This window comes from Phoca vitulina, unplaced genomic scaffold, assembly GCF_004348235.1.
Source record: "Phoca vitulina isolate PV1807 unplaced genomic scaffold, GSC_HSeal_1.0 scaffold67, whole genome shotgun sequence".
Taxonomy (NCBI): Eukaryota; Metazoa; Chordata; class Mammalia; order Carnivora; family Phocidae; genus Phoca; species Phoca vitulina.
The window spans coordinates 11,645,686-11,657,924 of record NW_022589770.1 but is presented as its reverse complement, the minus strand read 5'-3'; the positions used below and the strand labels follow the sequence as shown (position 1 = coordinate 11,657,924).

The 12,239-nt window shown below is 38.9% G+C and overlaps 1 protein-coding gene across 49 annotated transcripts in view; it reads right to left on the bottom strand.

Annotated features, from left to right (window-relative positions):
- Window positions 1-12,239, bottom strand: part of PTPRD (protein tyrosine phosphatase receptor type D) — a 2,332,398-nt gene that overhangs the window by 531,891 nt on the left and 1,788,268 nt on the right. The gene's annotated exons all lie outside the window — the stretch shown is intronic.

The window sequence follows — 12,239 nt, the reverse complement described above, 5'->3', positions numbered from 1 at the left end:
AAACGTCTCTTTACAAACAAGGGGGTTTCCAGTAGACAAAGAGGTGGTTAGAGATTTTGAGACATGCTATGCAAACATTCACATTTTTCTCCATATGAAAGAAAGGCACTTTCTTTTTCTCAGGGCAGCATTTCTTGTTGCTGTCAGGCAGCAGTGTTCTCTTAAGGACAAGAAATCCATATCTTTCTCTAAAGAAAGGCCTAGAAAAGCCAGGCCCTCTACCCTGACTGTGTTCAGTTCGGCTGCTGCATTTCACCCTCACCTGCAGTGTGTAGAGGACGTTATGGTACGATGCTATTTTCCGTTGGCTCTGCTACTGGAGATTACGGCATGCGACTGTGACAAATGGATATTCCCATTAAATTCTTTAGTAGAGTGGGGCATTCCATTAACTATTGGCACTATCCCAACCCAAGTGAAACATTGGGTCATTTTTTTCTTGTGAGCAAGAAATGGAGGGGGAAAACAAAGGATATACTCTAATTACCTTTCTTCCTTTCTTTTTTTTTTTTTTGTTGCATGCATTATGATAGCCGTATATTACAATTATTTATAATTAATATATGACAAGCTGTCAGCTAAAATTTAACAGGTGATTTGTCAAGAAGTCCCATTAACTCATACATTAAGCAGTGGGTTTCAGTATTCCCTAACAATAAAAGTGTGTTTTGGTTTTGTTGTCTTAAATCTATTGTGTTTAAATATTCAGAGGCCACCAATCTTTATATATTTGCAGCATCTTTTAAAAATACAACTATTGCTAATATAAATGGGCACTCTGTTAGTAATGTAAGGAATAAGCACATTTTTTGTCACTTTAACCTTTAAATGCTAATGTTTTCATTGACGAAACTAACTGCCTAGTGTTTATTTTTAAGTTTTAAACTTTTATGATTCTTTAATACATTTTCCAAATGATGTCTTTGGTAGTAAAGGCAAAGCTGAATAAAGAGGAAGTAATTGCAGTTTCTTATGTTCCATTTAGAGTTTGTATCATACACTAGAGAATTTCAAAATGAAGGAATATTTTAAAATACAGAAAAAGATTAAGAAGTCACCAGAAAGCTAGTAATTAATCACTCAATAAAGGTGAAATCTACAGAGACCAGAAACTGATGAAGCAGGCTCCATTTTGCTGAATAGCAAGAGAATATAGAAATGAATCACAGATATTTCTTGGGAGGGATAACAAGATTCTTTAAAAGAGGAAAAGCTTGGGTTCACTATTTACAGAATGTCAATGTCATGGGATATTGTCTGGAAATGAAGTTAAATTTTAAACTACAATGTTATTATTGGTTCCATGGCCAACCAAATTTGTATTGTTTGCGAGAATGATAGGGAAAATTGTTTGGAGAATGATAGGGAAAAAAAGAGAATGATGGAAAAGTAAAGCAGCATTTGTTTAAAATTTTTATTGCATGAGGCTGACTCTTATCTTTCTAGACTAGGACCTGCTGCAGGATGTTAATGACTCACAGTCAACTACCATAGAGGGTGCTGAATCTCCTTAATGAAAGAATGTGCTTCAAGATTCAATGGTTAGGAAGAGAGAGAGGGGGAAAAAAAAAAAAAAAAGCGAGGGTAAAACCTACAGCATAACAGTTTTTCAAAGCTTGTAAGACTTCTGCGTCCACCAATCAAGTTCAGTTTTCCCATTTTTAGCAAGAAAACCATACAAAGTCGCAACTTTATTTCCAAAGGGTCTTTCAAATAGAGTTTCAGAAAATGATTTTCAGAAACTAAGAAGCGAAATAGCACAAGTTGATTTCCGTGTAAGAGTGAGTCTACTTCTTCACAGGTTGGGGATTATAAACGACCAGTGCAAAAATGGTCCCGGCATCCTGGACGGGGATCGGTCACAAGACCTCACCTTGCTTCCCAGATACGGCAAGACCCCCACGTGTAGCTGTGGATGCTTCCACACACATTGAGGAACAGTTTTCAAAGCAGTGAATGAAACAGAAACATCAAGACTACAATTTTTTTTTTCAGTCAATTTTGAACCTTTTATCTTTGTCTTATACATCTTTCCTTATCTTACACTTCAATTATGTCACTTAACAATTTCTACGGGGTGTGCATATTTAGCAAATGTTCCTTCTCAGCCGTTTGAGAGCAGATTAGCGTCTGATTAGAGCCAAAAACTCTCATCATGGTGCCTTAAGCACTATAGAAACTCCTTAAGTATCTGAGGAAGTAAAGGAAATGAGGGATGGAGATAGGAAGAGAGGATGAGGAAATGAATTGGTTGTCAATTGCCCTTTTTATGTGAAATATCACTTGCTTTACAAAGCTTATTGCAGTCCACTAAGTAGAATGAATTTGCTCTGCCTCTGTTCTCCCATTCTTTCTTTTTCTTATTTGGTATCTGCTTGTATTTTTATTTTTATTGTGTATATTTGTACCCTATTAAGCTCTGAGCATGTCCCCACTGTTTATATCACCATCAGTGAGCACAGAACCTGGACTATAAGCAGATCTCAAAAGATGTCTGCTGAATGAATCAATGGATGATAACATGGGGTTATTAACAATCTTTGACCTCAAGAAGCACAAAAGCAAATCAAGTCAAGCAGGTGTTTTTCTCTGCCTTCCCCTTGGCAAAGAAACCAGTGGTCAGACATCTAGAAGCAGTCCTGAGAAGAACACTTGGCATCCATGCTTTTTACTTTTTTCCATCTATCAGAGGGACCTCCAACCTAGTGAGTTGCAGGCTCCAGGAAATATCCTACCTTGTACCAAGTGGGAGTAAGAAGGAATAGGGTATGGGCTTTGCTTTTCTTTCTTACAGTCGTGCTATTCTAAGAGTTCGGATGTCAAAAGTGCTCAGTGTGGTCTGTTCTATGCTGCGGAAAGAAGGGATGAGAAATTAGAACAAATGCTGAAAGCTAAAACGTTTTGTCTGCGATTCTGTCCTCGTGTCATCCATAACACACTTGCCTTTTATTAAAGTTATATCTATCCTTGCTTTGCTCATTCCTTCCCTATGCCTCTGCCATAGGCCAAAACCCATATATCTTTCCAGATTGCAAGACTGTAAAATCTTTAAGAGGAAGACTGGGTCTTAATCTTCTGTGTGTACTTTGTACATCTGCAGAATGTCCTGTATAAGGAATACATGATAGAATGCTGTTTAATTGAATTTTCCAAAGTCTAGTGTTTTCTTTAAAATTAATGGGAACTCTGTGGGGCACGAGCACATCCCACATTTCCCCATTTAATACATTCTATTATATTGACCCCAGGGAGTATACTTGCATTCATCGACCACAAGCCCAAATGTTTGGACTGCCAAATCCCCAGAATGGAGGTTCACAACCTTGGCTGTACGTTAGAATCATCTGGAAAACTTTTAAAACACATGCCCAGGGACCATGTGTATGAGCTGAATTGGATTCTTTGGGGGTGAGGCTCTAGCATAATTTTTTTAAGAAGCTTCCGAAGTGATTCAAATGTTTAGCCAAGGTGAAGTAACCTTGCTTTACAGCTCTAGGAAGCATGATTTGAAAATCACTAGACTAGATTATTTCTAAAGTATATTCCAACTTAGGGTTCTTTGTGAAATCACTTTTGTTTTGTAAGTGAAAAAGAAATGACCCTTTGACTGGATTCCATTTTTAAGTAGTCACTACAAATAGCACACAGCCCAAATTTCATATACTAGGGTGATATTTTTAGCATTTCTTTTTACTTGGTTTTTATGTTTGCCCGTTCATCCCGCTGCTCACTCGTTCAGGCCTCCAGTGTGTGTGAGGTATGTCAACTATGCACGATTAAGGGATTCGAAGAATGTGTGCTGTGACCAAGGCGCACATATTAAGGAAAACCCTTTCATCCAAACACAATACAAGCATCCCCTAATGATTTTCATCCCCTGCAGTTCAATTAAAAAAGGAAGAAACGCCATCAGCTAACTGAAATTCCAGCCACACCACCCCCTAATGAATCTGTGAGTAAAACAAAGAAAGAAAGGATCAGAAAGATTGAAACCTCTCCTTGGAAAACATTTGGAGTTGAGTCTCGATGTTCGTGTGTTATTTTCAGAGTTACCTTAGAAATAACAAAACTACTACTTTGAGAGAGAAAAAAGGTACTCACACATTTTTGCGTAAGGAATTCATTTTCTTGAGAGGGAAGTTTTCTTGGTGAATTCTAATGCTAGAAAACTATCAACTATGCAGACTCACAACGATAGCAGTCTTCTTTTATTTTTCTGAGAGTTCCTAGCCCAGTGCCTGACAAATATAAGGAACACTCTCCACACCACATTATTCAATATCACCATTTATGTGGCACTTTGCAGTTCACACAGGCACCTGTCTCTTTTAAGGCTCTTAGTAATCCTGTGGATGGTAAAACACCCATTTTACATATGACCCAGACCCATGAATGGAGCTCGACATTCTGAATCAGAACCTCTGGACTAGTTCTGGGGAGTCAGAATTTTTGGCAAGCTTTTCAGGTAATTCTGAAAACCACGGTGATAACTCCATTCAAATTCATTGATTTGTATTGTTCCTAGGAAAATAACCCAGTACAGCTGGGCAGATTCTGGCAGTTCTGAGGAGGCTAGCTCTCTTTTTTCTAGGACTTGCCTTTCTTTCTTCCATACTTTTCAAAAGGGGGAGAAAATCACAGATGGCACTATTTTACCTAAATCTACAAGCTTTTGAATTCTGCTTTGCACAGCTGCCTTATTCTAATGGTTGCCCTTGCTGTGAAGGAAGCTCCTAGCTTCTGGCATTGGTGGCGGGACTTGAATCCTACCTACTCCCCTTCTGGCCACAACTAAGGTCTTAACAGCCTAGGGAGACCACAGGTCTCCTTCAGCAGGCAGCTGTAATTACATGAAATGTGCTGGACATTGGAGTGCAAATCCAGCAGCCTGCTGGGGCATTTCAGTCAGCTTCAGCCTTGTACTTGGGAACCCACTAGTTCTAGCTGTTATACTCAGGAAGAGAATTGCCATGAGCTGTTTGTGTTGGTGTGTGTCTTTCTCCATCAGTTTTTTTTTTTTTTTTAACTTAAAAGTAAAAGATATATTCTTAACTAGCCACCCCCTGCCTGCCTTACATTATATTAGATCCACATAATACTACCTTGCAAATACCATCTCATATAGAACTTGGAAAAAAAAAGTCAGATAGACCCCTCAGTAAACCTTTAGAATAGAAGTATGCATTTCAAGAGAGGAAACAATGTTATTTTTACCTTATAATTACTCCTAATCCACACAGAGGCTGGAGAGAAGAGGATTTTGATTTTTAGGTCTGGAATGAAATATATTTGATTGGAAAGGAAGATGCAAGAGGGGAAAAAAATTCTCAAAAATTAAAGGAAAAGAAAGTGTGTGTCAACCACCCCAATCTTCTTGATTCTCAAACTTTCCAAATTCCTTTGGTTCACCACTCCAACCTTAGTTATACTCTCTTGTTTAACAACCCTCCAGCTATTATGGTTACAGTTTCTGGGAAATTTGTCTGTCAAAAGAAGAAAGTTTCCAAAGAGTTTGGCTCTTTTCTCTTGGGCAATAGAAAGCCATAAGCGTCATAAGACGTCAACATGAACACACACACACACACACACACACACACACACACACACACATTCGGTCTCTCACTTTCTCTCTGGGGTTCAGCAGCCCATGACATGCTGGTCCTTCTGGCTTTGAAGAAAACACTGTGATGGGAGAGAGCAGGGATGTACCTACATCATACTCTCTGACTCAGATATACTCTAATATAAATGACTACGTTAGCTGGCTGAGAACTTTACCCTCTGGTCAGATAGCTTCGCAAAGTGAAAAGGATATTGGGAAAGAAGGACACAAGGCAGTTTGCCCTATCTTTGATTATCCAAAAGAGTAGAAGAGCTTTACGCTTCCCATTCCCTGCTTGCTAAGAAGAAAAGGTTGCTATCCCATTGGAAACCATTTGTTTCCTTCGAGTTTGTCTTATACCTTTGAAACTCGCTGGCAATGCCTCTTCTCTCGCTTTCAATTCCATGTATACAAATGTTCCCGTCGCTCTTTTTAAAAGCCCTGGGCACATGTTCAAAACATATAACCCAAACAAATAAACAGCATAACCGAAGCCAAACCCACCAACAACTGTACACTGTCCTCACTTTGGAAGGCCACCCTGAGAGGTCACTTAACTGCAGAATATTCTGTGAATCAAAGTTCACAGAGCTGAAAATGGAAGTTTTCTGTTGGCACCTTATCCCCCTCCCCCAAAAAGTGGGACATGCAAATAAGCCACAGAATCAGTTATTTAAGATTCAATGGAGTAAATTTCACCTTGAGTGATATCCTTAGAAAACAGAATATTTAGAGAAGAGCAGAGTTCCTATGGGGAATTTAGGGTTAAACTTTGGTGGTATTATTTGCAAGTGCTGAGAAAGAGTTTATATTTATTTATTTATTTATTTATTTATTTAAAAGATTTTATTTATTTATTTATTAGAGAGCGAGCGAGAGAGAAACAGCATGAGAGGGGGGAGGGTCAGAGGGAGAAGCAGGCTCCCCGCCGAGCCGGGAGCCCGATGTGGGGCTCGATCCCAGGACTCCGGGATCATGACCTGAGCCGAAGGCAGTCGCTCAACCGACTGAGCCACCCAGGCGCCCAGGAGTTTATATTTAGAACTAAGCTCTTGATCTTATCTAATGATTGACTTTTCATGGCCTTTGGAATTATCTTTGATAGCAAAATTCCTGTCTTTTATTTACCCCTAAAGCTGACATGATCACATCATTGGAAGCTGCTATAAATGAGGCCATGATAAGAGTGAACACTTTACCAATGGGAAGGACTCCAACATATAGGAAAAAGACTGAATTTACTACAGACTGATTTTTACCTCAGTGCAGCCAAAAAAGAAATAGCTCAACAAAATTCAAATTTTGGTGTGAAATTTCTCCAACACAGAATAGACAGAACTGCCCAAAAGCACTGTTTGGAGTACTAAGGAAATAAGGATCTTTGGCAGTGATTCAGCCTGGCACCGTGGTCCTGAGGTGCCACTGAGAAAAAAATGCATCCTCTATAAGATGGCAACCTGTGGAAATCAGCAGCAGTGCAATCGATCAACAGCCAGGGCCAAAAGCTCTTGCTTCCGTTTCTCTGACAGAAAAAAACCACTATAAAGTCGGCTCACAGCCCCAACAGAAACTGAAAAGTTTATAACAAGTGGTACCACCTGTGCTTATGTTGCAGCCTAGCCAAAATAATTTCCTCTCCTGGGTCTTCTAACTGTGGCGCAGGGTGAGGAATGTGAGAGTCCATGAAGAGGAAGAAGGTTCCAACATGGAGCCCGCACAGTGAGTGGGTTAGCCTTGTTTGTGCTAGCAGAGAGATCAGCGAGTCTTTCTCCTTTACTCCGGGAACAACTGTGTGTGATATGATCTCTCATCCCCTATCAAAAAAGGCTCTGTCTTCAGGAAAACAAAGACTTTTCTGCTCAGCCTTGTTCTCTCACATGATTGAGCTTTCTTTTTAACAATGTTACATTATTACAACCTTTGTAAAGCTTGGGATAGGGAGCCTGTATTAATAACACACAAAAAAGAAAAGCAGTTTGTTTATACAAGCTAGTGTTTTGACCATAATTATACTTTTCTCTGTCTTCCTGATGAATCAGGAACTTTTGAGCCAGGTATCTGAACAAAGCATGATAAAACTAGGATCATCCGGGATGTGACCTACATTTTTGTAAATCTTGTGGAAACAAAGTTCTGTTCTTCATCCCTTACTTAAAAAAAAAAAAAAAAAAAAAAAAAAAAATCTGTAATTCTTTCTTTTTTATCTCTGATTTTCATGAAAACCATCCAGAGACAGTCCACATTTTTCAGAAATAACAAATTTTTCAGTACAGGAGGAAGCATTTGCCAGTACAGCAGCAAGAAACCAGCCAAGATGCTTTGGAGGACTTAAGCAAGTCCATTTCAATAAGGACCCAAACAATCCTTGGCCACCAATCAGAAAAACAAGTCATCAATGCATTAGGAAGCCCTCAAATATGAGTACTGTCGGTGGAAAATAGAGTTACTCACCAACTGAAAATGTTTACTTGAAGTGAGAATTATTTTATGGAAACCAGTGTGAGTTTTGGAATACTTACAATCTGTTCAGATTGGTCACTGTGTACAATGTTCCTGCCGCAATATGCCCTGAGACTTCTAATCTGTCTGCCTAATGGAGCAGGTGGTGAGATTCTCTACTGAGCTGTTGGCTCCTGGAGGGCAGGGACCATGTCTTATTCATCTTGTCTCTTGCACAGTACCCGACTCTTCAAAGGCAGTCAATAAATATTGAATGAAAGAATCTTTATATACATGACCACACTCCCTGATCCGTGGCATAAAATATCAATACCCCATCATCTCAATCCTATTGCCCTGCTTTATTTTTCTTTTGAGCAATTATTACCAGCTGTCATGTTATGTCGTTGTTTTTATTATTTATTATTTCTATTTTTCCCTACCAGAATCTAAGTTCCCAGAGGGTGGATTGAACAGGTTTGATTTCCTGGATATCCCTAGTACCTAGGATGGTGCTTGGCACATAACAGGCAATTATAAATATGTGTTGACTTCTGAATGAATGAATGAATGAATGATAAATGAATGGTATCCTATTCCATTGTCTATTCTATTCCATTGTCCAATGTCTCTCTATTTTTCTCTCCTCTTCATTCTCATCTATTTCATCTTAATAAGGTCTGAAAATTCTACTATGAACTTTAATAAATAGTAACAAAAAAGTGTTTCTTCATTACATAATGGTTTATTCTAAAGAATGGAAGGATCAGGAGACCAGGTTTTGCGGGTGTCTGGCACAAGGGTCCACAAACCTGCAGATAAATATGAGTGACAAGAAATGAGGAAGAGAGGGAGGTAAGAAACAAAATATTCTCCTGGAGGCCATCAGTGGTGGACGCTTTCTGAATTGACAGGCTATCTCATCTGAATAGCACCATCTTCTAGATTTTAGTCATTAAAACATATGACTACCTCCTTTATCATACTGGGCAAGGCCTTCATGTCCTTCCAGTCTTTTAGGGTAAAACTACATTTTATCTAGATTTTGAGTTCTCTTAACGTATCACTTTTAAACTTAGGGTAACATTTTAATAATACAATATAATATTTGTTTCCTTAGGCATTTCTGCATTGTCCTCATGTGAGAATGAATAGTAATTCCCAACCCATTAATAACATTCCCCTTTTACTACCCAATTGAATGGCTGATAAAACCACTGAGTGGGTGGTTCAGTGACTTGCCTGTGACTTACATGTGGTTGGTCATCATGCCAAATATAAAAAACTTTCAACTGCAAACTCCAGATATTATTTCTTTCTTTTCAAACCAATATGGAACAGGAAGTTCTTTGTTCCTTGGAGATGCCCATAATATGTGATGACAGTTGAACATACTTATTTTTGCAATTTCCCAATTTGGGTATCACCAAATGAAACTGGAATAAATAGGAAAGTAGCCTAGCTACAGTGTCTAAGTCTGGAAAAAAAAGCACTGAGTAGGAAATGTGTGTCGTTGGCCTTCTATTGCCCCTTTTCTCCACTCTAGGCCTCCTCTGAGCATCTCATTCTCTCTACCTTGACCCCAATCCCCTTCATACTCTAGGCTGGCCAACCACTCAGTTGCCTTGCTCTCTTAACGAATCTTATCTCTCCCCTAATTTAATATAGTGGAAATTGCATTGGAAATGAGAGAACATAATCCCTAACTCTGTTAATGGCTGTGTGTCATGGGGTGAGCTGTAGAAATCGCCGGAGTCCTAATTTCTTTATCTGTAAAAACAAAGATAGTAATATTTATTTCACAGAGCTATTGCACAGACTACATTAAATCATGTACTTGAAATTTCCACGCAGAGTGTACCTCCTAAGAAATGTTGGGATGCAAATGTCTGGATATTTGTTCTGACCTACGTTGGTAATTCTAATGAAATTTTCAAAACAGAAATGTGGAGGACATTTTTCTAATGGAGGTGAGGAGACTCCTTCAGGTGGAGCAAGGGTGGTATGGGGAGGAAGTGGAAGATTTAGGGCCCTGATGGACAGTTGTTCAGTCCCCAGCCTATACAACCATACATGGACACCCTGAAGGTACACATCCATTTGTGAAACGGGAAAAAAATGAAGATGAAAATGGAGGAAAAAAAAAAAACAACTCTTAATGCTTTGGGGATGATGAAATGAGACAGTAGAATGCCAATCACTAAATGTATTAAATAAAGTTAATTATGATAACAAAATTGTTCATCTGCCTGGCTCTTTCTAGTGTTGAGACTGGGAGTTCTAGTATAATCGCAATAAATGTAACTGAAAACTTTAGAATGACTTTAGGAACTCTTTACTTGATTCCTTCGGGCCATATTAGTTCATATTATTTTTAACATGTTATGATCATGGACAACCCTATTTCAAGCATAAGGTGAGCATCTCGAAGTATATTTTCTTTTTTTTTAAATTTTATTATGCTATGTTAATCACCATACATTATATCATTAGTTTTTGATGTAGTGTTCCATGATTCACTGTTTGTGCATAACACCCAGGGCTCCATTCAATACGTGCCTTCTTTAATACCCATCGCTGGGCTAAACCATCCCCCCACCCCTTCCCCTCTAGAACCCTCAGTTTGTTTCTCAGAGTCCATAGTTTCCCATGGTTTGTCTCCCCCTCCGATTTCCCCCCTTCATTTTTCCTGTCCTACTATCTTCTTCTTCTTTTTTTTAACATGTAACATATTATTTGTTTCAGAGGTACAGATCTGTGATTCAACAGTCTTACACAATTCACAGCACTCACCACAGCACATACCCTCCCCAGTGTCTATCACCCAGCCACCCCATCCCTCCCACCCTCCACCACTCGAAGTATATTTTCTAAAGTGTGTAGCGGGGACAGGGAGTTTATAGTTGTGAAATAGACAAATCTAGTTGTATGGATGCTCATGTATATCATTGTGTTTAATAATAAGCATTATCTCATTTCCTTCCTGATGTTTAAAATCTGTGATGTATATCATGACTTTACTGTGATTTGAAAAATAGGTTCTAGACTCAGAGTGGGCTGAACTCCTGGCTCAGCCATAAACAGAGTGACTTTGAGCTTAACCTTGAGCTCTCTGAGCGTCACTGTCCTTGAGAAGGGAGGAAAAATATACACACTTTTCACAGTTGGTGTGAGACATGTAGAAAGATCACAGGTTTTTTTTATAATGCTGAGCCATGAATTAACAAATACTTAAGCCCATTTCTTATGAGATAATAAGTGTCCTTACTGTTTAAATAACATTTTTGTTGGATTCTCTCTTACTTGGAGCTCAAAGCATCTTACTTGGTACATCTCTTCTTTTCAGTACTTTGGAATGTGAGCATATACGTAAGAGAACCAAGCACAGAACTGGCCTGATCTTGTGGCTTCTACCACTAATGCTCTAATGTTTTTTGTCAGGTTAATCCAAACCAAGAGAGCCTATGTGAGTGTGAGTGTGTGTGTGTGTGTGTGTGTGTGTGTGCATGCATGTATGTGTTGCTATTCAAACAACTCATAAGACATAGCTGAAAAAATTCACTGAGATTGGTTTTATTAATAATACACTCGAGGTATATATTGGGGAATAGTCATCAAACCAAATGAGTCGATGAAAAGCTCATATTCTAGGGATGCCTGGGTGGCTCAGTTGGTTAAGTGTCTGCCTTCGGCTCAGGTCATGATCCCAGGGTCCTGGGATCGAGTCCCGCATCCAGCTCCCTGCTCAGCGGAGAGCCTGCTTCTCCCCCTGCCTGCCGCCCCCCTGCTTGTGCTCTCTCTCTCTCTCTCTGACAAATGAATAAATAAAATCTTTAAAAAAAGAAAAAAGAATAGAGGTGTGGAAGGAGACTTCACAGCAACAAACACCTCTTTAAAAAAAAAAAAAAGGCTCATATTCTAAACATCAGTTTATCTTTTCATTTAACCTCTGGAAGTAGACCAGGAACCTGCTTCTCTCTGGGAAAAAATGTTAAGAGTCCTGAAAACTCCTTCTGCCCCTAAACCTCGTTTGTAATGTTCATGCACTCTAATATTACAGGATAATCATTTTACTGCAATATCCTCAGAAGAATTTGGAGGTTTGTCATTTCCTGGTTAAAGCTTTCATTATTTGCTTCTGGCAGAAACCTAGTCAGGAAGAATTAATTGGTTTATAATTCTAAGTTAATATACTCTG